At 42.9% G+C, this 26374-nt stretch overlaps 1 long non-coding RNA gene across 1 annotated transcript; it reads left to right on the top strand.

Moving 5' to 3' along the window:
• The first annotated feature begins 1026 nt into the window (after positions 1-1026).
• On the top strand, positions 1027-26125 carry LOC122493996. The gene is made up of 3 exons (XR_006300082.1): positions 1027-1547; positions 23678-24313; positions 25379-26125. It is a non-coding gene; the product is annotated as an uncharacterized LOC122493996 (long non-coding RNA).
• The last annotated feature ends 249 nt before the right edge of the window (positions 26126-26374 follow it).

The raw sequence follows: 26374 nt of genomic DNA, 5'->3' as shown, positions 1-26374 counted from the left end.
GGTGGGGGGCCCTCGATGCCCTATCCTGGGGCTTGTGAGTGGAAGGAAAGTCATCAAGAGGCATTTTCTGTTCGCTTTGAAAAATGTTCTCTTAGGGGAGGGGAAGAAAAAAAAAAAGAGGTTAGAGAGGGAGAGAGCCAAAGCATAAGAGACTCTTAAAAACTGAGAACAAACTGAGGGTTGATGGGGGGGTGGGGTGGGAGGGAGGGGAGGCTGGGTGATGGGCATTGAGGAGGGCACCTGTTGGGATGAACACTGGGTGTTGTATGGAAACCAATTTGACAATAAACTTCATATTTAAAAGAAAATGTTCTCTTAGCCTTAACCATCTCTTAATACCGTGGGAGACTCCTCTCTCTTGTGCTGCTGCAGGCCACATGCTTCACCTTGAGGGCGCTAATTCAGCTGAATATCTTCAGAAAAGGCAAAGGATTTCTTAAATATAAGGAGGAACTTCAACAGACACAGAGAGAACCTGAGTTAGAAGGTTCCCAACCTGCTCAACTCTGGTGTCTGCCTCCTCAACCCCAGCCCTCATTTTTCCTTTTTTATTTGGTAATTAAATTTTTTTATGTTAATTTTTTAAGTGGCTCTACATGGGGCTTGAACTCATGACCCTGAGACGAAGAGTCTCATGTTCCCTGTACTGAGCAAGGCTGTCACCATTTTGTTCTTCTCTCTTTCCTTTTTTATTTTGGAGGCACATCTTAGACTCCTCAGCTCTCTTGAATCTTTTGATCTGTCCCCCCTTCCATATTGCTATGTCCTCTACCGCTCTTTCTTTCCCTGCCCGGCCCTTGCCCTCCCACCTTGGCCCCTCAACTCTGGATAATCATTGGAGCTTTGAGCATCCTCCCCACTGTGGACTCTTGAGGGCTCAGAGACCCCTCGAGCAACCATCTGGGGCGGAAACAGGCTGATGGGGAACAGGAAACAAAGCTCACCACCAACCCTGTGTACTTGTCACACCCCGAGCTTTTTCTTTGAAGTCAGGAAGGTCTCAAGGGCCCCTGGGTTCTTCACCCCAATTTGTCCTTTAAAGACATTGTTAACTATTATAGAAAAAAACACATAATATTAAATTTACTACCATTAACCATTAACCAGTGGATAGGTCAATGGCGGTATATAGATTCTCAGTGTTGCACAACACATCTCCAGCATGAGTTCATTTCGTGACTGAAAATCTACACGCACAGTTCTGTGTTCTCTCCTTTCCGCCCTGACTTGCTCTGAGTTCCTCTTTCGTTTCTATAAATTTGACTACTTTACATACCTCACGTAAGTGGAATCTTAGGGTATTTGAGTTTCTGTGATGTGCTTAGTTCACTTAGCAGCAAGTCAGAATCATCTCCTTGTCTAAACCTGGATAACACCCCACTGTACACAGATGCCCCATGTTCTTCATCCACTCCTCTGTCTGTGGACACGTTGGCTGCTTCTACCTCTTGACTCCTGAGAATTACACAGCAATGTACGGAGATGCTCATAAACTGCCTCCAATTCTTATGGATATAAAATCTGAACTGAGTTTGTGCGATCACATGGTAAGTCTATTTCTTGATTTGGGGGGATCTCTTCACTGTGTGTTACAGCAAATGTGCCATTTTACATTTTGTCCAACCATGTTCCAGTGTTCCAATATCTCCATATCCTTGCCAGCATAAGTTGTTTTATGCTTTTCGGTTTTTGGATGCTTTGGTTATTGTTGTTGATTGTGACCATCCTAATGGCTGTGACATGATATCTCCTTGCTGTTTCATTTGCTTTCTGTAATATTAGTGGTGTTGAGCATTTTCTCATCAGCTTGATGGCCACTGTATATCTTTGGAGAAGTGTATTCAAGATTTTTGCCCATTTGTTAATTGGGTAGTTTGTTTTCTTGTTGTTGTTGAATTTTAGAATTTCTTTACATACTTTAGATGTATCAGTTAATTCCCTAACTGATACACAATTCGCAAATACTTTCCCGATTGTGTAGTTTCCCTTTTCACTCAGTTGAGTGTTTCTTCTGGGGCCAATAGTTAGTAAGCTTGAAATGGCCCCACTTGTCTATTTGGCTTTTGTTGCCTGTGCTTTTGGTGTCATGTCCAAGACCTCATTGCCAAATCTAATGTCATCGAACGTTTCTCCTGTTTTTCTGTCTCAACGTCATAGTGTTAGGTCTTCTGTTGAGATCAGTTATCTATTTCCAGTGAATATTTGTGTATGGTAGAAAGGAAGGGTCCTGTTTTCTTCTTTTGTGTGTGGCTATCCAGTCTTCAGAAGAAGTTTCTTTGAAAGGACTGTCCTTTCTTCATTGGGTGGGATTGGCCCCTGTCAAAGATCGTTTGGCCATCTGTGGGAGGGTTTATTTGGGGGCTCTCTGTTCTGTTCCTTTGGTCTACATGTGTGTTTCTATGGAGGTTTTGTTTCCTGTAGTTCAGAAATATGTTTTGAAATTGGGATGTGAAGCCTCCTGCTTCTCTTTTTCTAGATTGTTCTGGCTCTTTGGGGTCCGTTGAGATACCATATGAATTGAAGGATGATTTTTTTCTACTTCCTGCCAAAAATTCCATTGAGATTTTAATGTGGATAGCATTGACTCTGTAGATCACTTTGGGGGGTATGGACATTTTACCAATATGAAGTCTTCCAATATATGGTTCTGTTCCTGATCAGGATGGATTTTCAAAGAAGCAGTTGCTCTAGTCCCCACTCCTTCAATCTCCCCAAACTCAACCCTCTGAAGGGCTCACTTACCTCTCCCACCCCACTCAGGGACTGTCTGAGCTGATGAGAGGACAGGGTTTCCAAGGCTTCAGGTCTGGAGATTGTGTGAGGACGTTGAATAAGCCAAACTTTTTCTCCACTCCTTCCAAGTTTTTCTTTTCTCTGGTTTAACTATCTATTAATCCATGGGTATCTCTTATTCTGTAGTTGTCATCTCTTTTCTTCTGTCATCAACTGTGCGTCACTGGTATGTCACTAATTCAGTTCAATATCTCTAGAAATGGTAAACATCTGCTAAGGAAACTGAGGGATTTAGATGGGTATTTCCAGCAACAAGGGAACCCCAACCTGGCTCATCTAAGATTACTCCCTTCTCATCATGCAACTAATCCTTATTCATCCTTTTTTTATACCTAAGATTTTCCCTTCAGCTTTCCTGAATCCTTTGACTGTCCCCCATCAACACCCCTTTATCACTAACTGGCAAACTTCTGCTTTCCTTCTGAACTCTCAACTTCCTACTCACTAGGGCGTTAAGTCTTAACCCCTTCCTTTGTCTTCCTCTTGACCCTTGAGCATTTGGGGATAAAATCATGTAAAGCAGGGTAGGGAATCTGTGTGTGAAACATGATTCATGATTAAGATGGCATAGACTTGTCAGGGCAGGAGTGTCCAGGGGCGTGAGGAGTCTAGGTGGAGGCTGACCCACCTGCTGTGGGGAGAGCAGCTAGAACCTGAAGGATGAGGTGGGAGAGCCATTCTTGCAGCCTTAGGGGTCACTGTGAGAGGTGGGGAGGGGGGTTGGTGGAAATGTGAAGATTCTTAAAGACTCAGAGAAGCACCCTGACACTGGGCACAAAACACTTGATTCAGGGAGCTCATTTTGGAGTAGACAGTCATAAGGATGGACACAAACCTCCAGAAGCTGGATGGAGAGATGTTTGTATCTCTCAAGGGAGTTAGATGCACACAAAGAGCTCCCAGGACACAGCAGCATGTGGGCTAGGATGGGATACTAGGGATATGGGACAGACCACAGGACATGCCAGCTGGTGGGGGTTCAGAGTCTGGAGAGTGTGGAGGGATTGGACGGCACCAGGACCCCATGGAGGCAGTGGCTGGACCGTCAGTAGCCTGGAAGAAGGGTGGAGACTGAATGCCTATGAATTAAAGAAAAAGCAATTACTCTGAGAAGACTTTATTTCCTCACTCATTATGTCTTGTACTATGTTTGCCTGAAGACAGTTTCCAAGATCTTCAGGTAACTTAAAATAGTACCCTTCTGCTAAGTTAAGCTAATTACAGATATTCATTAAATACCTAAATGATTTCCAAATGGGCTGAAACAAAGCATAATCACACCGTTATGAATATATTGCTTCTCTTAATGAACACATCCCATTTGCCGTGTTGTAGCAAAGGGATGTATATGTATACAAAGTTTGGGGAGAACCCTCTTCACAACGTCTGATATCCTATTCTGGTTTTGACAGTCCTTGGTTATCCAACGCTCAAATTATCCCTGTGAAATAGAAGTTTCTGTAGGAAAGATAATAATCCTTCCACATGAATGAGCCTCTGGTAGGAAAAATCAGGGACCAGAAAAAACAACTTTGGGAGCAAAGTATGAACTTTATGAGCACAGTTTGTCCCCGTGTAAAAAGGCATGCATTGCAGCATAGGACGGATGAAAGTGTAGGACAGAGCCCGAATGCACATAGAGAGTGTGGCAAAAGGTTCAGGGTCAGGGAGTTTTATTTGTCCTGGTTCTCTCAGGCTGAGATTACCTGGGTTCATGGATAAGAGCTTTTTACAAGAGCCTTTGGTGTCAAGTATTTGATGTCCAGGTGGAATTCAGTATTTTTTTTTGTTACAAAGACACAAGTTTTGTTGGATGTTCAGTCTGCTTTTTTTTTTTTTTAATTTTTTTTAACGTTTATTTATTTTTGGGACAGAGAGAGACAGAGCATGAACGGGGGAGGGGCAGAGAGAGAGGGAGACACAGAATCGGAAGCAGGCTCCAGGCTCTGAGCTGTCAGCACAGAGCCCGACGCGGGGCTCGAACTCACGGACCGCGAGATCGTGACCTGAGCCGAAGTTGGACGCTTAACCGACTGCGCCACCCAGGCGCCCCCGGCCTGCTTTTAATAAGAGGGTGTAAAAGGAAAAGATTGAATAACCTGCAAACAGCCAAAGAACGAATCAGAAGGAGCAAAGGGGTTTCTGATCACGGGAAGCAATGGGATCCTTGCACAGGGCTGGGAGCATGAGGAGGTACAAGTGGGGTGACGGCATTGTACCATAATCACGTACCCGGGGCTGCCACAAGGTGACCTTTTTAAAGCTTTCTTTTTTTTTCTTTTTAATATAAAGAGAGAATTTCTGGAATTCTTTTAATACTGTGTTAGAGCAAATAATTGGCCCCCAAAACATCATGAATTTTATCCCTGGATCCTGTGAATGTCATATTCCCTGGCAAAGACACTGCCCGTGTGATGGAGTTAGAGATCGTGAGATGGAAAGATTATTCTGGACTGTCCGGGTGGTCGCTCTATGTACTCTCAAGTGTTGAGAGGGAGAGTGTGAGAGTGAGAGAGAGAGAGAAGGGAGATTGGCCTAGGGAGGAAAAGAGTAAATGTGAGGATAAAGCAGGGGAGAGAAGGTGGGTGAGATGGGGAAACAGGACCCAGAATGAGGAAAGCCTCCCAAAGCTACAAAAGAGAGGAAAACACATTCTTCCAAAGAGTCTCAGGAGGGTACACATAAGTACAGATGCCTCCATTTGGGTAGAGTGAAGTCCATTTGGGGATTGTAGTTTCCAGGACTGTTAAAAAATTTATAAACAGGTTGGATGTTCAATGGAGATGACATTGAAGACAAAACACTCAAGTTGGGGGAGCTCCTGGTCAAGTGGGGAGTCATTAAGCTGTATAAGCCAAGAGAACTGCAGACAGAGACTCAGGGGCTTAGGAGCTCAAGGCTTGTCAGAGGGGGCCTAGATGAAGGAGGAACGGGCAGGAGGTGGAGGTGTGGGGGAGGTTAGAGTCCAGTGGGGGAGCGGAGTCCAGAAAGGCAGGAGGGATTGCAGGGTGCAGGGATCACACAGAGACCAGAGGTGATTGCAGGGAGGAAGGGGGTTTCTGGTCTGGTTGCCTGGCTCTGGGGATGGGGGTGGGGAGGGCACAGGGTCGAGGGATCCTGCTTTGGATAGGGAGGGCCAGGGTTTCCCAAGGTCCAGATCAGACCAGGATGAGATGCCTTTATCTGGTGTTCAAACCAGTTTCAGCATTGCTCAGGATTGTTCTAGAAAAGCAAAATGTCCGCTTCCTTCCCTGAGGAACCTTCACCTCATCAACTCATTATCAAGGTCCTCCAGGAGAATTTTGTGTAACTGAAAGGCATGGGGTGACTAGTTTGCAGGTCACAGGGAGGACAGGAGAGGGTCAGGAAGGGGACTGAGGCCAGGTGACTTGACAGTGGTCAGAGCCTGGATGCAATGGAGAAAAGGGGGAAGAATCTGCAGTGCCCTGGATGACTGGGGGTCCAATTGAAAGGGGAGGGGGCAACACTCTAGGGTTCAGAGCATTGAGCAGCCAGTTTTATTCTTTCGTTCATACAAGGGGCTTTCTACTAGCATTTGCTTTTAAAACTCTCAACCAAAGAGCCCACAGAATTTCTGTGTTTGTCACCAAGGGCAGCTTGGAAGTGAAACCAGTCTTGGGATTCCCAAAGTGTGCATGAAATCACTGCACAAAGGCTTTGACCATCAGGAGTGGGGAGGAGCAGCTTTCACAGCTGCCAGACAGGTTGCAGAGCATATTTGAAGACCACTGGGTGGGGGTCTCCAAGGGAGCAGAGCGGCTCCTCGGGACAGCCCAGTCCCCTGTCTGGTTGTTGGTGAGGGACCTGGGATCATGAGGGCTGAGTTGGAGGCTGCTATTTCCAAACTCTGCTTGGAACAAGAAGCCTGAAGCACCAGAGGAGTGCAGGCTCCACATCCCCAGGTCAGCCCCAGGACTTCCTGGGTTCCCCAGGGAGGGTTGTTCCCCTCATACCCTTTCCCCCTCCATGAGGTCTCAACTGGCCCGAGGGGGGAGGTCTGGGAGCCTTCTGAGTTTCACCACCACCTCCCCACTTCAACTTGAGTCCCCTGCAACATGAGTTTTGGGGGCCCCGCTCTTTCCTCCAGCTCAGACTTCAATGCAGCTGGCTCTCCTCTGGCCAGTTTTGGGTACATGCCCTGCAACTGGCTAAGGCGCCTTCAGCCAACTCCTGGTTTGTACTTCTCTCACCTTGAACTTCTCCTGGGGAGATGAGACATCCCAAAGCCCCCTTGGGATCCTTAGCCCCAGAGTTTCAGCCTTGGGAACCGTCCTCCACCCCCATCCTTCCCTCAGCAAATCTCACCCAAGCTGCAGATCCCCTCTCCCTTTCCATCCCACCCCATCCCACAGAGCTGTCTTTGTCATCACAATCACTGAGATTTTTCCCTACCTCCTCCTTGGGTTGTGGCCACAGACCCTGCGCCACACAGGAGAAAGAGGTCAGCTTAGAACCAGGTAGTAAGTTTCCAGATACTCCTCTTGTTGATAATAAGTTTATTTGGTCAGTCGTGTCGAACAAAAGAAACTGAGGGTGCAAAAAGCAAAACAAATATTCACTTCAAGTATTTGGACACAGATTTTAGAGGAACGGAAATTTTCTCTGAGGCAGGTGGAGAAAGAGTTGATAAAGGTAACCGCCCCCCCCCCCCAGCCTGTAGAAGTTCTTCTGAAAGAGATCCGAATGACACAGCATAAACAATGAGTTTTAATATTTGTAGATTAAATTTATTTTTGTAAATTAAATTTAATATTTGTAGATTAAGATTTGTAGCAACTACTATCCTGGTACTAGCTGGGTGGAATTCCGCAAAGCAAGCTCTCTTCTGAGAATGGCGGCCAGATGTAGCCCTTTTTGATTGGCACAGGCTGGTCATGTGACATCCAGATGTGGGCAGGCATAGGCCCAACTTCAGCGGTGATCTCCCGGCTCCATGTTGGATCTCCTTAACATTGTGATTCCATTTCCTTGTTTCAGTTCACAGTTGTGTTGTGAGCCAGTGTTCTTTGTGACTCCGGTATAAGGGGCCAGATGACAACTCACGGAGAGAGCTGAGCACACATACAAGCTCCACTGGATGTAGATAAGCTAGGAAGTTAATATCTTCTTCTCTAGATAACAAGTATTTCCCCAGAGAGCTCAGATTGCATAGCTGTAACAGTAGCTAAACCACAACCACAGCTGTGGGTTTAGAAAACATCTTGCGTCGAAAGCAATATGGCATATTTAGCAAGAACCTTCCAACATTCAGCTTGCAGACACGGGAAGCAAGATTGCGCAGGGCATAAGTAAGGATAGTCTTCAACAGAAAATGGCACAGCATGTTTGACCAACCTGTGTCGTTGCACTGGTTCTCCAGAAATGGCACGGGCAACTCCAGGATATACATTCTTATGTTGTTCAGGACAAAGGTGGCTACAATGTTCGCAGTTAATTCCATGACGCGAAGTTGATACTAAACGTGACTGAATTGCTATAGGACAGAAGGAGTGTGCTCTTCTCTGTTTCGTTCCCAAAATTTTGTCTCGCATAGAGATCCAGCCTTTTATAATTACTGGAATGAGTCATTCTCTGACGTCACACTCTTACACGAAAGAGGGGCTCCTAGCCAATGAGATTGTAACATGTGTCTCAGCAGCCAGTACCGTTGTGCGGTATAAGAGAACCATTTCTCACAACAGAAGGCACGTGTCAGACGCTACCTTGCAATCTGCATACCAGCAGAGTTACCGAGAGGCCTAAATTTGATTCTTGGTGTTCCAGATCTTCTGTAAAGGAGTAGCTCTGTTTATGTTTTCAGGAACCTTGCAGTTCTCCAATGTTCCAATGGAGCTCCCTCTCCGCTAGCCTAGGGAATGTGTATGGGAGGAAATTAATGCAATGGTGCAATTTTCTGGCCCCTTTCAAGATTTCCTGACAGTGTGTTCATCCCAGGGACCACTGTCATCTTCCTTCATCCTGCCCTGCTGACCACATGCTTCGCTGTACTGCCCTCGCTTCAGTCAGTAGCTTCAGAAATGGCCAGGTTTTCTGAGATACCCCTGGCAATTTTAATGGCTACATGGGGCACCTTGGGAATTGCAAGCAGGCTCCCTTGAAACCCCCTCCTCTGCCACCTTTCTGTTCCTCCTTCCTCCTGTTTTGCCCTTTGACTTTCCCTTCAGTTCCCTTGGATCCCTTTTTTTTTATTTAAAAAATTTAAATTATTTTTCTGTTTTATTTTGAGAGAGAGAAAGAGAGAGAGAGAGCGAGCAAGGGGGTAGTGGCAGAGAGAGTGGGAGACAGAATCTCAAGCAGGCTCTGCGCTGTCAATGCAGAGCCAGTTGGGCTCAAACTCACTGTGAGATCATGACCTGAGGCAAAACCAAGAGTTGGACGCTTAACGGACTGAGCCACCCAGGTTCCCATCCCTTGGATCCTTAGATGTGTCCCCCTTCAACACCTTCACCTCCTCTAGCCCTCTGTCTACACCTCCGAGACCTTCCCCTTCCCACTAGGACTCCTCTGCTGTGACAGTCTCTGGGGCTTCGTTGTGCTGCCCCCATCATGGTCATTCAAGGGACTCAAGGACCCCACCTGAGGCTGTGCAGCTCCACGAAGTGGGCTGGATATTATGTCCCTGGGACAGGTTATGGAGACACTCAGATGGCTGGCTGCTTGGTCTGTCCTCAGTCTCTTCCTGCAGTTTCATCCAGAGCCTCCATTGGCTGACACGTGAGGGCACAGGACATCTTCTGAGTCCCCTCCACAAAGATTGATAGGAGTGCTTCAGGCCTCTTCTTGAGCAGGTGACCTCAACTTGCCCAGTCCCCTGGCACCTGCTCCTGGTCAGGAGGTCAAGGTGAGGAAAGAGTGAGAGCCAGGACTTTCCACTAGGAAGTTGTCTTTGTTGAACAGATGCTCTAAGCACTCTTGTTGCATCTGTCTCTCTGATGAGTGCATAAGGACCGAGAAAAGGTCAACTGAGGCACATTCATATTTTCAAGAGTTTACCTGAGCATATAGAGATTGGAATTGGGCAGAGCCAGAGCACAGATGGCCAGAGGTACTCCGAGAACAGGAGCCAGGCCAAAGGTTTTTCTAAAGAAGAGCTGGAAGCAAAGCAATAACATAGTTTGATTGGCTATGGCTGGAGCTTTGGTCTTCTTTGGGCAAACCAAGTTGGCGGTCTGTGCTTGGCTTCCCAGTTTTCTCTTCTGGGGTGGGGGTGCTCTGACTCTAGCTCAGGTTTTGGTTTGGCTGTGTAGGCCACCAAGGTGTTAGAGCCACCTCAGTCTGCTGTTGGCTTGTTTAATTACATTAGCAGAGTGTATGTGTCCTATGTGTAATATGTGCCCTCCTTTGCCTGGTGGTACTAGATGAGTCCCTACAATTCCTGAGAGTCTCTCTTGTACAGGCTATAGAGAAAAATAAGTGAATATTTGTAAAAATGTCCTTAGGTGAAGGAAAGTGAATGAATTCTGACAAAACGTTATTTCAATAGCAATGGTATCTTGTCATATGTCAATGTGAAAATGATCTGTATCTCTTGGTAGTTTACAGACTTGTACTATGCCAAGTTAAGTGAAATACTGACCAGTCTGTAAATACCTAGATGAATCCTAAGTAAGTGAGCACACTAAATATTAGTTACCACAAACAGTTTTCAGGCTACAAGCACTTTTGTGCCTGTTAATCTGTTAATGAATGTGTTCATTTTTGCCAAACTGAGAATTACTAAAAGGACTTCTTTGCTTATAAGTATGTGTGGTATGTCTGTCCATGTGGTATGCTTCAAAATGCTGGGCATTTGAGGGGCGCCTGGGTGGCGCAGTCGGTTAAGCGTCTGACTTCAGCCAGGTCACGATCTCGCGGTCCGTGGGTTCGAGCCCCGAGTCAGGCTCTGGACTGATGGCTCGGAGCCTGGAGCCTGTTTCTGATTCTGTGTCTCCCTCTCTCTCTGCCCCTCCCCCGTTCATGCTCTGTCTCTCTCTGTCCCAAAAATAAATAAAAAACAAACAAACAAAAAACCAAAATGCTGGGCATTTGAACATGGTCCATGTTCCTTTTTTTTTTTTTTTTTTTTTTTTTGCAAAAAATAAATTTAATCATGTGATGTTTAAATTAAATGGAGTGTCTGTCTGATTGGATGGGGGCCTCCAAATGTGGGGAGATGATTGGGTGGAAACCAATAACCCGGGTGGTAACAGAATTCATTCAAGGTGAAAGAAAAGAGATAGAAGTTTATTGAATATACTGCAAGGGATTGGTGGGCAGGATAGTGGAGGAGAGGCTGTTTGCAAGGAGGCACTGGGTGGGGGCCATATTTAAAGCAGGAAGGTGAGGAGGTATGGGACATACGGAATTTTCCCTTTCTTGGTAACTGTGCCTGGCTCTAGGTAAATGTGCCTAGCCCATTGGTCAGTTAGGGCTTATGATTGTTTTGAGGTGGGTCACCCAATAGGCCTGTTTGTATTTAGCCAGGGGCTCACTGTGGGCCCTTTCTGCCGTCCATCGCGCAAACCTGTTTTCCTAAAAGCGCCTCTACAAATCATATTTGCCAGTATACACTACCAGGAATACACAGTAAAAAAAAAAAAAATACACGGAAGTGGGGGCAGATACTTACAATGGGGCAAAACCCCAAGTGAAACAGAAACATGACTTGAAAATTCTACTATACATTATTTGGGCATGGCAACTACTGAAAACTTTGTCTTTTGATGATGATCTTGCTGACACTAATAGTTTCACCTTTGTCGATGATTGTGATTCTGATGATGATGACAACAGGGATATTCTAAGAGCATTTTAAAGAGCTTTCTTCTGGGGCGCCTGGGTGGCTCAGTTGGTTAAGCAGCCAATTTCGGCTCAAGTCATGATCTTGCGCTCGTGAGTTCGAGCGCTGCATGCTTTGGATTCTGTGTCTCCCTCTCTCTCCAACCCTTCCATGCCCATTCTCTGTCTCTGTCTCTCTCTCCCCAAAATAAATAATAAACATTATAAAAATTTTGAAGAGCTTTCTTCTGTCATCTTCATAGTATATACAGGTAGCATGGTATATCCACTTATGTGCTACTTTCTTTTCACTGAGCTTTCGTGAAGTTGCAGAAATGACACTGCCTGACTGACAGGCAGGATTCAGGGGTCTACTCGTTATCTGCCAAAACCGTGTGTGGCTTAGGCACAGTCATCTGTCTTTCAGATTCTTTTTTGTCCTACAGGAAAATAAGGTATTGCAACAGAGGTTACTTTTTTTGTCCTTTTCAGGTCTATTAGAAAATTTATGCAGAATGACTGCACAGTAAGATCTGTACTATATGAATCCAAGGAAATGCTTATTCTGACTAAAATATTTCCTCAAATCTGATCTATGCTCTTTGTGAAACTCCCAACAGTACCATGTCTCATGCACAGAGTCAACAGGCCTCTTCACTGCATTGCTGAATATTTTCAAGATGAAAAGCTTGTTGAATCCAAAACAGTGAAAGTAGTAATGTGAAAGTAAAGTGAAAAGCAACATAGGTCTTTGAGGGAGAAATCAGTGCTCGTGGTGTTGGCTTTAATGATGTGGAGAATAAAGGCAAAAAGAAATGTAGATAAAATTAGATTTCCTTACAGCTCACAGCCCTCTAACAAGTCCCTGGGACAGACAGAGTGACTTTCCTGGAGGAACTCAGCTACCTTGCCGTCAACACTTTGCTCAGGGCAAAAGGAAACCTCAGCTTGACATTATCCCGACCCCCCAGGATCCTGTGAATCTACTCTAAACACATAGAAATTCCTTTGGAAACTTGCTTTATCTTTCCTCCCCAAAATATATGTTAGCAATCATCCTCCAAGCATATGGCCCCCTGATATACATCCGAAGGGTCTCATGACTAAGGGTTTGCTAGACAGCAGTAAATGACCTTTTCCTAACAGCAGCTAGCCCCTCAAGGTCCTGGAAACCTGGCTTGAAAAATTCCTTAGAGACTTATACTATCCCTAACCCCCTCCCAACCTGAAGGTATGTAATCAGTCACTCGTCACACTCCAAGTGCAACTCTCTGTTTTGCCCCTGGGTCCTGTCCCTGTGCTTTTTTTTCTTTTTAATTTAAGTTAGTTAATAGTGTAGTCTTGGCTTCAGGAGTAGAACTCAGTGATTTATCTCTTATATACATTTGTGCTCATCCCAAAAAGTGCCCTTCTTAATGCCCATCACCAATTTAACCCATCCCCACACCAACCCCCCTTCCAGAAACCCTCAGTTTGTTCTCTGTATTTAAGAGTCTCTTATGGTTTGCCTCCCTGTTTTTATCTTATTTTTCTTTCCTTCCTGTATGTTTATCTGTTGAGCTTCTCAAATTTCACAGGAGTGAAATCATATGATACCTTTCTCTGACTGACTTATTTCACTTAGCATAATACCCTCTAGTTCCATCCACCTTGTTGCAAATGGCAAGATTTCATTCTTTTTCATCACCAAGTAGTATTCCATTGTGTACATATTTGTGACATTTTCTTTATCCGTTCATCAGTTGATGGACATTTGGGCCCTTCCCATAACTTGGCTTTTGTTGATGGAGGTTGCTATGAACATTGGGGAGCATGTGCCCCTTCAGATCAGCATTTTTGTATCCTTTGGATTAATTCCTAGTAGTGCAACTGCTGGGTTGTAGGATAGTTCCATTTTTCATTTTTTGAGGAACCTCCATACGGTTTTCCAGAGTGGCTGCAGCAGTTTGCATTCCCACCAACAGTACAAAAGGGTTCCCCCTTCTCCGCATCCTCACCAGCATCTGTTGTTGCCTGAGTTGTTAACTTTAGCCTTTCTGACAGGTGGTATCTCAATATGGTGATGATGAGTGATGTTGAGCATCTTTTCATGTGTTGGTTGGCCATCTGGAGGTCTTCTTTGGAAAAGTGTCTATTCATGTCTTCTTCCCATTTCTTCACTGGATTATTTGTTTTTTAGGTGTTGAGTTTGGTGAGTTCTTTATAGATTTTGGATACTAACCTTTTATCTTATGTGTCATTTGCAAATATCTTCTCCCATTATGTCAGTTGCCTTTTACATTTGTTGATTCTTACCTTTGCAGTGCAGAAGTTTTTTGTCTTGATGAGGTCCCAATAGTTCATTTTTGCTTTTCTTTCCCTTGCTTTCAGAGATGTGTCGAGTAAGAAGTTGCTGTGGCGGAGGTCAAAGTGGTTGCTGCCTGTTTTCTCTTGCAGGATTTTGATGGTTTCCTGTCTCCTGTTTAGGTCTTTCATCCATTTTGAATTTATTTTTGTGTATGATGTAAGAAAGTGGTCCAGGTTCATTTTTCTGCAGGTTGCTGTCCAGTTCTCTCAGTACCATTTGCTAAAGAGACTGTCTTTTTTTCCGTTGGATCCCCTTTCCTGCTTTGTGGAAGATTAATTGGCCATATGTTTGTGGATCCATTTCTGGGTTCTCTATTCTATTGCATTGATCTATGTGTCTGTTTTTGTGCCAAGACCATACTGTCTTTGATGATTATAGCTTTGTAATACAGCTTGGAGTCTGGAATTGTGATGTCTCCAGCATTGCTTCTCTTTTTCAACATTACTTTGGCTATTCAGGATCTTTTGCATTTCCAAACAAATTGTAAGATTGTTTGTTCTAGCTCTGTTAAGAATGCTGGTGTTATTTTTACAGGCATTGCTTTGAATGTGTAGATTGCTTTGGGTGATACTGACATTTTAACAATATTTCTTCTTCCAACCCATGAGCATGGAATGTTTTTTTAATCTTTTTGTGTCTTCTTCAATTGTTTTCAGAAGCTTTCTATAGTTTTCAGCATACAGATCTTTTACCTTTTTGGTTAGGCTTATTCCTAGGTATTTTATGCTTTTTGGTGCAATTGTAAATAGGATTGATTCCTTGATGTCCCTTTCTGCTGCTTCGTTATTGGTGTATAGAAATGCAACTGATTTCTGTACATTGATTTTATATCCTGGAACTTTGCTGAATTCATGAGTCAGCTCTAGCAGCTTTTTGGTAGAGTCTTTAGGGTTTTCCATGTAGAGCATCATGTCGTCTGTGAAGAGTGAAAGTTTGACTTCTCCCTTGCCAATTTGGATGCCTTTTATTTCTTATTTCTCTTTGTTGTCTGATTGTGGAAGCTAGGACTTCTAGGACTATGTTGAACCACCGTGGTGAGAATGGACATCCCTGTCGTGTTCCTGATCTCAGGGGGAAAGCTCTCAGTTTCTCCCCGTTGAGGATGATATTAGCTGTGGGCCTTTCATGTATGGCGTTTATGATGTTAAGGTATGTTCCTTCTATGACGACTTTCTTGAAAGTTTTTAATTTTTTAATGTTTATTTATTTTCGAGAGAGAAAGAGAGACAGAGTATGAGTGTGGGAGGTGCAGAGAGAAAGAAGGAGACACAGAATCCGAAGCAGACCCCAGGCTCTGAGCTGTCAGCGTAGAGCCTGATATGGGGCTGAAACTCATGAACTGTGAGATCATGCCCTAGCTGAAGTCAGATGCTCAACTGACTGAACCACCCAAGTGCCCCTCTTGAGAGTTTTCATCAAGAAAGGATGCTGTATTTTGTCAAATGCTTTTTCTGCATCTATTGAAAAGATCATTTGGCTCTTATCCTTTCTTCTATTAATGTGGTGTATCACATTGATTGATTTGTGAATATTAAACCAGCCTGGCAGCCTAGGAATGAATCCACTTGATCATGGTGAATAATTCTTTTAATGTACTGCTGAATTCAATTTGCTGTTATCTTGTTGAGAATTTTTGCATCCAGGTTCATCCAGGATATGGGCCAGTAATTCTCCTTTTTAGTGGGGTCCTTGTCAGGTTTTGGAATCAAGGTAATGCTGGCTTCATAGAATGAGTTTGGAAGATTTCTTTCCATTTCTATTTTTTGGAATAGTTTGGGAAGAATAGGTATTAATTCTCCTTAAATGTCTGGTAGAATTCCCGTGGGAAGCCATCTGGCCCAGACTCTTATTTGTTGGGAGATTTTTGATTACCAATTCAATTTCTTTGCTGGTTATGGGCCTGTTCAGATTTTCTGTTTCTTCCTGTTTTAGTTTTGGCAGTGTGTGAGTGTCTATAAATTTGTCCATTTCTTCCAGATTGTCCAATTTTGTAATTTTTCATAGTATTCTCTAATAATTGTTTGTATACCTCTGGTGTTGGTTGTGATCTCTCCTCTTCCATTAATGATTTTGTCTATTTGGGTCCTCTGTCTTTTCTTTTTGAGAAGTCTGGCTAGGCGTTTATCAAATTTATTTATTCTTTCAAAAAACAAGTTATTAGTATCATTGATCTGTTCTAATGCTTTGTTTTGATGTTTTGGATTCTATATTGTTTATTTCTGCTCTAATCTTTATTATTTCCCTTCTCCTGCTGGCTTTGGGCTTTATTTACTGCTCCTTTTCTAGCTCCTTTAGGTGTAAGGTTGGGTTGTGTATTTGGGACCTTCTTGCTTCTTCAATTGCAATGTATTTTCCTCTTAGGACTGCCTTTGTTGCATCTGTAAGTGTTTGGACTGTCATGTTTTCATTTTCATTTGCTTCCATGTATTTTTTAGTTTCTTCTTTAATTTCCTGGTTAACCCTTTTATTCTTTAGTAGGATGTTCTTTAACCTCGATGTATTTAGGGGCTTTCCAAATTTTTTCTTGTGGTTAATTTCAAGTTTCATAGCATTGTGGTCTGAAAGTCTGCATGGTATGATCACAATCTTTTTGTACTGTTGAGGGCTATTTTGTGACCCAGTAAGTGATCTATTCTGGAACATGTTCCATGTGCACTTGAGAAGAATGTGTATTCTGCTGCTTTAGGATGAAATGTTCTGAATATACCTGTTAAGTCCATCTGGTCCAATGTGTCTTCAGAGCCATTGTTTCCTTGTTGATTTTCTGCTTAGATAATCTGTCCATTTCTGTAAGTAGAGTATTAAAGTCTCCTACAATTAAAATATTATTATCAATAAATTTGCTTAGGTTTTTGTTTAATTGGTTGATATATTTGGGCTACTAAATACTTACAATTGTTAGCTCATCTTAATTATGATATAATGCTCTTCTTTATCTCTTGTTACAGTCTTTGTTTTAAAATCTAGTTTGTCTGATATAGGTATGGCTACTCTGGCTTTCTTTTGATGCACATTAGCATGATAGGTGGTTCTCCATTCCCTCAGTTTCAATCTGCAGGTGTCCTCAGGTCTAAAATAAGTCTCTTATAGGCAGCATATAGATAGATTTTGCATTTTTTAAAAAATTTCTTTTAATGTTTATTTTTGAGAGAAAATGTGAGGGGGGGAGAGGCAGAGAGAGAGAGAGAGAGAGAGAGAGAGAGAGAGAATATCAGGCTCCGAGCTGTCAGCACAGAACTCAACACAGGGCTCGAACTCATGAACCATAAGATCACAACCCAAGCCAAAGTCATACACTTAACCTGCTGAGCCACCCAGGTACCCCTTGTTGTTTTTATAAGTTAATTCTGATACTTTATGACTTTTATTTGGGGCATTTAGTCCATTTACATTCAGAGTGGTTATTGAAAGATATGAACTTAGTGCCATTGTGTTATCTGTAGAATTCATGTTTGTGGCAATGTTCTCTTTGTAGTCTTTGCTGCTTTCCACTCATAGAGTTCCCTTAGGATCTCTTGCAGGGATGGTTTGGTGATCATGAACTCCTTTAGTTTTTGTTTGTCTGGGAAAGCCTTTATCTCTCCTTCTATTCTCTTCTAGCTTCTATCTCTTCTTCTATTCTGAATGACAGCCTTGCTGGATAAAGAATTCTTGGCTGCATATTTTTCCTAGTCAGCACACTGAATATTTCCTGCCACTCCCTTCTGACCTGTCAAGTTTCAGTGGACAGGTCTGCTACTAACCTTATGTGTGTACCCTTGTAGGTTAATGACCTTTTGTACCTAGCTGCTTTCAGAATTCTCTCTTCATCTTTGTATTTTGCCAGTTTCACTATGACATGTCATGGTGTTAACCAGTTTTTACTGATTTTCAAGGGAGTTCTCTGTGCCTCTTGTACTTAGATGCCTGTTTCCTTCCTCAGATTAGGGAGGTTCTCAGCTACAATTTGTTCAAATAAACCTTCTGCTCCTTCTTCTTACTCTTTTTCTTTGGGACTCTTGTCATATGGATATTGTTCCATTTCATGGAATCACTTACCTCTGTAATTCTCCTCTCATGATCTAGTAATTTATTTTCCCTCTTTTTTTCAGCTTCATTATTTTACACAATTCTATCTTCTATTTCTCCTCTGCTTCTTTAATCCCTGCTGTCACTGTATCTAGTTATTTTGCATCTCAGCTATAACATGTTAGAATTCATCCTGACTAGTTCTTAGGTCTTTGATCTCTGCAGCAAGGGTTTTTCTGGTGTCTTCTATGTGTTTTTCAGGCCCATCTGACAGTCTTCAGACTGTTACTCTAAATTCTTGTTCAGTATATTGTTTATATCTGTTTTGAGCAACTCTCTGGCTGTGATTACTTCTTGACCTTTCTTTTGGGGAGAATTCTTCCATCTTGTCACTCTGGCTTAGTTTCTTTCTTTTGCATGTTTTATTTTTTCTTTTGCATGTTTTAAAAGCTTGTTATGTGTCCTACACCTGAGAGTACTACCATATTAAAAAGGGGTCATACACTGTGCAGGGCCTGGTCTTCCAGGCAGTGTTTCTGGTGTATTCTGTGTACACTCTGTTGTGTTTTAGCTGCTCTTTCCCATTGGTCAGTTCTCTGCAGAGCTTCTCCTTGCCTTTATTGGTGGAGTGTTTGGACTTTTAACTGGGTGTGCTTTGATTTGTTTGTTTAAGTAACCCTGGAAAAAAGGGAGGGGAGCCTGATCCCATAAAAAGAGAGAAAGGGAAGAGGAGAAAATAAAACCAAACTGAGAATGAAAAAAAGATAAGGCTAATTCCAGAGAAACAGAGGAAAATAAAGAAGAAGGAAGAGAAAAGATGGAAAAAGAATAGAATAAAAATACCTAATTATATATATATATATATATATATATAGTATATTTAATATACTATATTTGAATATATATTTAAAATATATATTTAATATATATAGTAAAACCTTGAAATTTCTTGAATATATATATAAAACCTTGAAATTTCTTGTATATATAAAATATATTTAAAATATAATATATGTATATAGTAAAACCTTGACATTTCTTGAAGGCTCATGGATTCTCAGAATGATGCAGGAGCAGGGGCTTGACTTTGAAATCCTTGCTTCCATTAGCACAAAACAAAAGGGTGAGATGCTCTTTCATGGGCTTGTGACCAGGCATTGCATTCTCTTCTTCTGTAATGTAGGTCCTCTTTGGCATCTTTTTCCAAAAAAGCGCTGTCTCATCACAGTTAAAAACTCTCTTCGATAGGTAACACTTGGAAACCATGAGCTTCTGGAACTTGGTAGCAAACACTTCAGCTGCCTCAGATTCGAAACTCGCAGCCTCTCCATGCCTCACAACACTATGGATGCCACTTCCCCTCTTAAACTTACCAAACCATCCCCTGCTTGCCTTGACGACTTCTTCATTTTCTGTTGATGTAACTGGCAGTTTACTTATGAGGGTGGTGTACAAGGTCTTTGCTTTCTCGAAGATAAAGTTCTCGGTCACAGTCCTTTTACTGCATCTAGTTCCCTTATTTATTCTTTTGTCTTTAATATTGTGCAAATGGTTGATGTAGACTTCTTATAAAATCCTGCAATTTTGGCCACTTGCGTACCTCACTCATACTTCTCAATGATTTCCTTCTTAACTTCCACCATAATCATCACCTTCTTCTTACTGTCTTTGTTTTCAACCTTTTTCTTCATGAGGGCCATTGTATATGCTCGCACAGATGTTGACTATGGTACAGTGTTAATGAACACTGTGTTAATGAATGCAGTGAATAAACTGTATTTAACATAACTGGCAATAAGGCAGCAGAGGAAAGTGTCAATATCTGCAGGCAGCCTGACCTAGAATGAAGCAAAGCCTTCCTAAGCTTACTCTTGTATGGAAAAGCAAAGACTGTCCATAGGTGCTTTGAGGTGACAAAAAATACACTAGTACCTTCCAACATTCTCAAAAATCACTGGTTTCTGCCAAAATCCATGACCTGCAACCAAGCATGCAAGCATGGGAGACGATCACCCACAATCCTGCAGTAAGAGAGAGAGAGAGCCAGAGAGAGAGAGGATTCATCGATTGATTATTGACTGGGTTTGGAGTATTGCTTGTACTTTCTGTTCTGTTTTCTGGAAAGAAGGAACCCTGGTGTTTTTGCTCTTAGGCTATCTAGAGCTCATTAAACATAGAGAGTCAGATCTAGACACTTAAACATTATGAAGACATCTGTAGCAGACTAGAACACTTCTTTATTTTTAAATCAATGGGTAGGTGTAAATAATCGTTGATCAGTTAAACATGGTGAATGAACACCCATTATTCTGATCTTAAACCAGCGGGGCCAAATTGACACAGTTCAAAACTTTTAAGACTAATGAAAACATCAGATTTCTCCTTCCTTAGATCTACGAGGCAGCAAAACAGTTTGGTTTTTCAGTCAACAAGGTTTTATAGATTTCTACAAAGAAATAGTGAGGAAAAAGCTGAACTCTACAAGTGAAATGCCAGCTAGTAAAGTAGAAGAAATGTTACAGTGAGCTGTTTGGTCACCTCCAAGATTTAACCGATGTGAACATTTAGATATTGGCTTCAGATCTCCCTTTTTGAGAAAAGAGGCAAAATGTTACATAAAATCAGACACCAGCTCCTCCTCCCTTGCTGCCCTCTTTCCCCAGAGGTAATGACTTGCTGTAGGGAGAGGGCTTTATCCTATGCCTGAGACTTTTAATAGCTGTTTGATTGATCCTTTTTACACGATTGTATTCACCAATAACATGTAATATAGCTTTTTAAAAAAATTATGTAAATGAGTCATAAACTAAGTATTTTTTGTCCCAGGATTAAAAAAATCCTGAGTCTTTTTTACATATAGCATTGTTGTTCTATGTAATCTCCTTCATTTTATTTATTTATTTATTTTTTAATGTTTATTTTTGAGAGAGAGAGAGAGAGTCGGGGAGGGGCAGAGAGAAAAGGAGACACAGAATCTGAAGCAGTCTCCAGGCTCTGAGCTGTTAGTAGAGAGCCCAATGTGGGGCTCAAACTCACAAGCTGCGAGATCATGACCTGAGCTGAAGTTGGACACTCAACCGACTGAGCCAATGAGGTGCTCCTAATCTCCTTCATTTTAACTGCTGGGTAGGATCCCACCTGAGGAATAAGGCACAGATCATTCCCCTACTGAAAGGCAGTAAGTTGAAATCACTGTTTGCTAGCAGAGCAAGACTTCCATACCCTGGAACATGTTTTCTTATGCACAGGTTGAAGACTTTCCCTGGGGCATATACTAATACCCCAAAGTGGAGGCTGGCTGCTGTCTCTGGGGCAAGAGCATCTTTAATGAGAATGGATAGTGCCAGAGGACTCCTTGAGTGGTTCTACTAATTCACATGTCTGCCCTGAAAATGAAGAATTTTAATTGGCCAGAGCCTCACCCCACTCCACTATATAAGTCCCTGGGGACTCTACACTCTTCACTTTGTCTGTAGGAGAACAAGTTCACTGACCAGAGACTGTGAGGAAAAGCACATGCTGCTGTAGAAACAGTAATTCTGTAACTCTTGATGGGTTTCATTCCACAATAGAATTTTTGCAGGCTTTTTGGGCAGATATGTATTAGGTAAATGCGTGGCTTTAAAAAGCCACTTGGGATCCACTTTCTTGGTAGAAGATTTGAACTTCTGTCTCTCATAGATTAGAGAGCAAGCTAATCAGGAAGGATAGAGAATATCTGAGCAATGCAAGAAGCTTGGCATATATGTAAAATGTGGTCATACTCATTTTCAAGCACAAATGTCAACTTTATAAATATCTGCCACATACTAGGCCACACAGCAAATTTCAGTCAATACCCAGACATGGAAGACTCTGTAAACACTGTGCTATGAAAGCAGAAAACTGAATAAAAGGACAAGCCGAACACCACCATCTGCATAGAAACCGTGTGTGTGATGAAAGAATCATGGTTGAAGAAGACACAATAATGGCAATTTCAAAATATGCCTGAGTGACAGTAAAAACTTTACATAGAACCCACAGGATGCAAGCCAGGTGGGCTTGTGGGCACATTTTAAATGTTAAGATGCTTAACATAGAAAAGAAGAAAAAGATGGTCATTGTAGAGCTAATTATCCACCTATAGGAATAAGAAAAGGAACAAACTCAAAGGAGAAAGAACATAAACATGAACAAGAAACACAGATATCTGGAGATGGTTTTCCCTTTCTTTTTAAGCTTATTTATTAAGTTTTGAGAGAGAGAGAGCACAATCGGGGGAGGGCAGAGAGACAGGGAGACACATAATCCAAAGCAGGCTCCAGGTTCTGAGCTGTCAGCACAGAGCCCAACACGGGGCTTAAACTCACTAACAGCAAGATCATGACCTGAGCTGAAGTCAGACACTTAACCGACTAGCCCACCTAGGTGCCTTGGAAGTATTCTTCTCTTAAAACTTTTTATTTTGTGGAGGAGTTTGTTGAGGATTATCTTTAACTTGAAGATTTGTTAAATCTCACCCATAAAGACATCAGGGCCTGGTACTGTTTTTTTGATGGAGGGAAATTAGTGATTCACATTTTAATTTTTTAGTTATTGCTCTATTCATATTATGCCTTTGTTCTGAGGTGAGGTTTGGTGATTTACATTTATCTAGATAATTGTTCATTTCATCTATATGTGAAAATACACTGGCTTAGCTTTTGTGGTAGTCTCTGATAAACTTTTCTTGTATATCCCTGATAAGTCTTTCAAGCTTTTGTCAGTATATCAATCGAGCCCTTTCTCTCTGTCTCTAGCATCTGCTAGGTAGTATGCGATCACTCCCAGCCTGTCTTCAGTAAGAACCCTGTTAGGTCAGCTTAGCAGGAATTACTCTAATTCTTGGTAATTTTCCATCCACTGACTGCCCCACCGTGCTCTTGCTTATAAATCACCACTCTTCTTGTTGACTTGGAGTTGAGTCCAATCTGTCTCCCTTACTGCAAACCCACTGTTGCAGTCAGCCTCAATAAAGTGTGCCTTATTGTCTGTAATGAGTGTCAGAATAGTTTTTCAATAGCACGTGGAAAGGAGTAATTACAATATGGTTGATGAGGCAAGACAAAAGTACATAACGGGCTGTGGGGTTACGATGGAATCAATTGGGGCTTGTGAAGTTTCAGGAATTTGAAAATATTAAGACAATTGAAGAGATAGTGTTTAGGATGAATTAAAAGACTGGAGAAATAACAGGTGTGGAAAACAGAGAAATTAGCCCACTTTTATGGGCAGGGCATGGAAGGACCTCCTAGAACAAGTGTCCAGAAGAGTTTAGCTGTCTGATAGGCATTTCAGTATTTCACGTCCACAGTGAAGCCTTGAGTTTTTTCCTTTCCTTCATGGTTTTGCCAAAAATACTACCTCAGTTTCTCAGACCATAAAATCGTGCCACTATCCCCTGTGTGTTGAACAAGGCAAAAGCTTGAAAAGGTGCAGTGCAGGCTTCTAATCTGGACACACTTTTCAAGTGTGTTTGGGGCTACGCAGTGCTGGAGATGGATGCCTTTCCAGCACTTTCTAGCATGTGGCCTGAGGGTGTGTCCTGGGAGTTCTGATGGCTGGACTTAGGAAACCCGTCAGTGGGGATACTTTCAAGGAGAGCAAGGGCTGTAAGAAAGTGTAAAAGTAATGATCATTTACATAAAAAATGAGAGTTCCAGCTGAAGAAGTACAGTGTTGAAATGAATTAGTTGACAGGAAAATCCAAATCTTTAAACTTTGTTTCAGATGAGACCAGCTGAGCGTCATCGTCAGAAAGAAGGCAGCTGACAGTCCACTTCCAATGTGACTCTTTTCTCCAGATGATGCTTCCGTGTGACCCAAGGCAGTGAGGTCCCCAGAACCCCAGACTGAATTCCATATTATGTGACAGAACGTCTTACACTTGGACTCAGAGACTCAGGGGGGTACCTGCAGGTCCACGTGTTGGAAATCTGACCCCAATGAGTTTGCTGGTCACTAGAGATACCTGAGGGTGTTCCTAGACCCAGCATTGCCCCGTTCCCCTACCCTTTCTGTCAGTGCACGACCTGCACTGTGACACCGAGGGCTCCTAAGGCATGGTTGGTCACAGGGCTCTGAGGATGAACATCCATGGATGCTGTGAGACAGAAGCTGTGTGCTGGCAGGTGCATACTCCCGGACTCTCCCAGATCACCTGGGACATATGTCAGTGGTTTGCGTTCTTGTACATGGTCCCCTGGTGTCTGAGGGGAGAAGGGAGGATGAGGCTTTCCAATAATGGGGTATTTGCTCCTGCCAGTAACCTGGTGGTGGTGGATTTTGAGTTGTGTTTTTTCTTTTTCTCTAGTATATTCAAGCTGCATGAGGAATCGAAACAAAAGATGCTCAGGAGAAGATGTAGTTTGAACAACCAACAAAACTAAAAGGCAACCAACGGAATGGGAAAAGATATTCGCAAATGACATATCGGACAAAGGGCTAGTATCCAAAATCTATAAAGAGCTCACCAAACTCCACACCCGAAAAACAAATAACCCAGTGAAGAAATGGGCAGAAAACATGAATAGACACTTCTCTAAAGAAGACATCCGGATGGCCAACAGGCACATGCAAAGATGTTCAGCGTCGCTCCTTATCAGGGAAATACAAATCAAAACCACACTCAGGTATCACCTCACGCCAGTCAGAGTGGCCAAAATGAACAAATCAGGAGACTATAGATGCTGGAGAGGATGTGGAGAAACGGGAACCCTCTTGCACTGTTGGTGGGAATGCAAATTGGTGCAGCCGCTCTGGAAAGCAGTGTGGAGGTTCCTCAGAAAATTAAAAATAGACCTACCCTATGACCCAGCAATAGCACTGCTAGGAATTTATCCAAGGGATACAGGAGCACTGATGCATAGGGCCACTTGTACCCCAATGTTCATAGCAGCACTCTCAACAATAGCCAAATTATGGAAAGAGCCTAAATGTCCATCAACTGATGAATGGATAAAGAAATTGTGGTTTATATACACAATGGAATATTACATGGCAATGAGAAAAAATGAAATATGGCCTTTTGTAGCAACGTGGATGGAACTGGAGAGTGTGATGCTAAGTGAAATAAGCCATACAGAGAAAGACAGATACCATATGGTCTCACTCTTATGTGGATCCTGAGAAACTTAACAGGAACCCATGGGGGAGGGGAAGGAAAAAAAAAAAAAAAGAGGTTAGAATGGGAGAGAGCCAAAGCATAAGAGACTGTTAAAAACTGAGAACAAACTGAGGGTTGATGGGGGGTGGGAGGGAGGAGAGGGTGGGTGATGGGTATTGAGGAGGGCACCTTTTGGGATGAGCACTGGGTGTTGTATGGAAACCAATTTGTCAATAAATTTCAGAAAAAAATAAAAATAAAAATAAAAATAAAAATAAAATAAAATAAATAAATAAATAAATAAATAAATAAATAAATAAAAGAAGATGTAGTTTGGATTATTATGTTATTCTACTTGGGCCTGTAAAGCACAGACGTGCAAGTGATCCCAAGCGAACACAGAAAACAGAGAAGACGGAAGGATGCAAACGGTTAATAGTGACCCGATCGGTGACTCTCCGACTCCTTAGCTGCAACGTACAGGACAGCACTGGCAGGGCACCAGCAGGGCAGCCAGGAAACAGCGTCCCAGGCTGTGGCTCAGGAAGGGGCTGCTCCAGGTGGGACCCCGCTCCACTCCGTGTGCTCTGTGTGCTGTCCCACCGCCCACCCAAATCCATCCTAACCGAGTCTGAAGACCTCCCAGCCGAGGCCAAAGCCGTGAGGATCGCGTCGTGCTGGCCTCTCACAGAAGCTGGGACCCAGCGGAACCAGTGCCCGCAGGCCCTCTCGTCCGTCTGAGCTGCATGCATAATTCAATCGTTCACTTCCGGTCTTCACACAGGCTCAGCCTGCACACAACTCCTCCTGATACAGGTCTTGCCCTCCACTGGCTGCTGAAGCAAGGATCCTGAGAGTCACTATTGAATCTTTCAGCTCCTCCCTGCCCCATGTGGAAACCGTCACCAAAGCCTCCATAGGTCCCCCACCTGCCCCAATACTTCTCATATTTCTCTATCACCTGCTTGTGCCCTACAACCACGTGTCCACACTGTCCTTTCCTGTGTGGACCTGGCTGGGTCTAACCAGGCTTCCGAGGGGATTAGTTTCCTATGGTTGCTGTAACAAATTACCACACACTTAATGGCTTGAAAACAAGACAACTTGTTAATCCTGGGGTGCCTGGGTGTCTCAGTCGGTCGAGCGTCCAACTTTGGCTCAGGGCATGATCTCGCGATTCATGGGTTCGACCCCGCATTGGCTCTGTGCTGACAGCTCAGAGTCTGGAGCCTGCTTTAGATTCTGTGTCTCCCTCCCTCTCTGCCCTTCCCCTGCTCATTCTCTCTCTCTCTCTCTCTCTCTCTCTCTTTCTGTCAAAAATA

The sequence above is a fragment of the Prionailurus bengalensis genome, chromosome E2 (genome assembly GCF_016509475.1).
Source record: "Prionailurus bengalensis isolate Pbe53 chromosome E2, Fcat_Pben_1.1_paternal_pri, whole genome shotgun sequence".
NCBI classification, from domain to species: domain Eukaryota; kingdom Metazoa; phylum Chordata; class Mammalia; order Carnivora; family Felidae; genus Prionailurus; species Prionailurus bengalensis.
The sequence above is the reverse complement of the archived record's forward strand: the minus strand, read 5'-3'. Positions and strand labels throughout refer to the sequence as shown.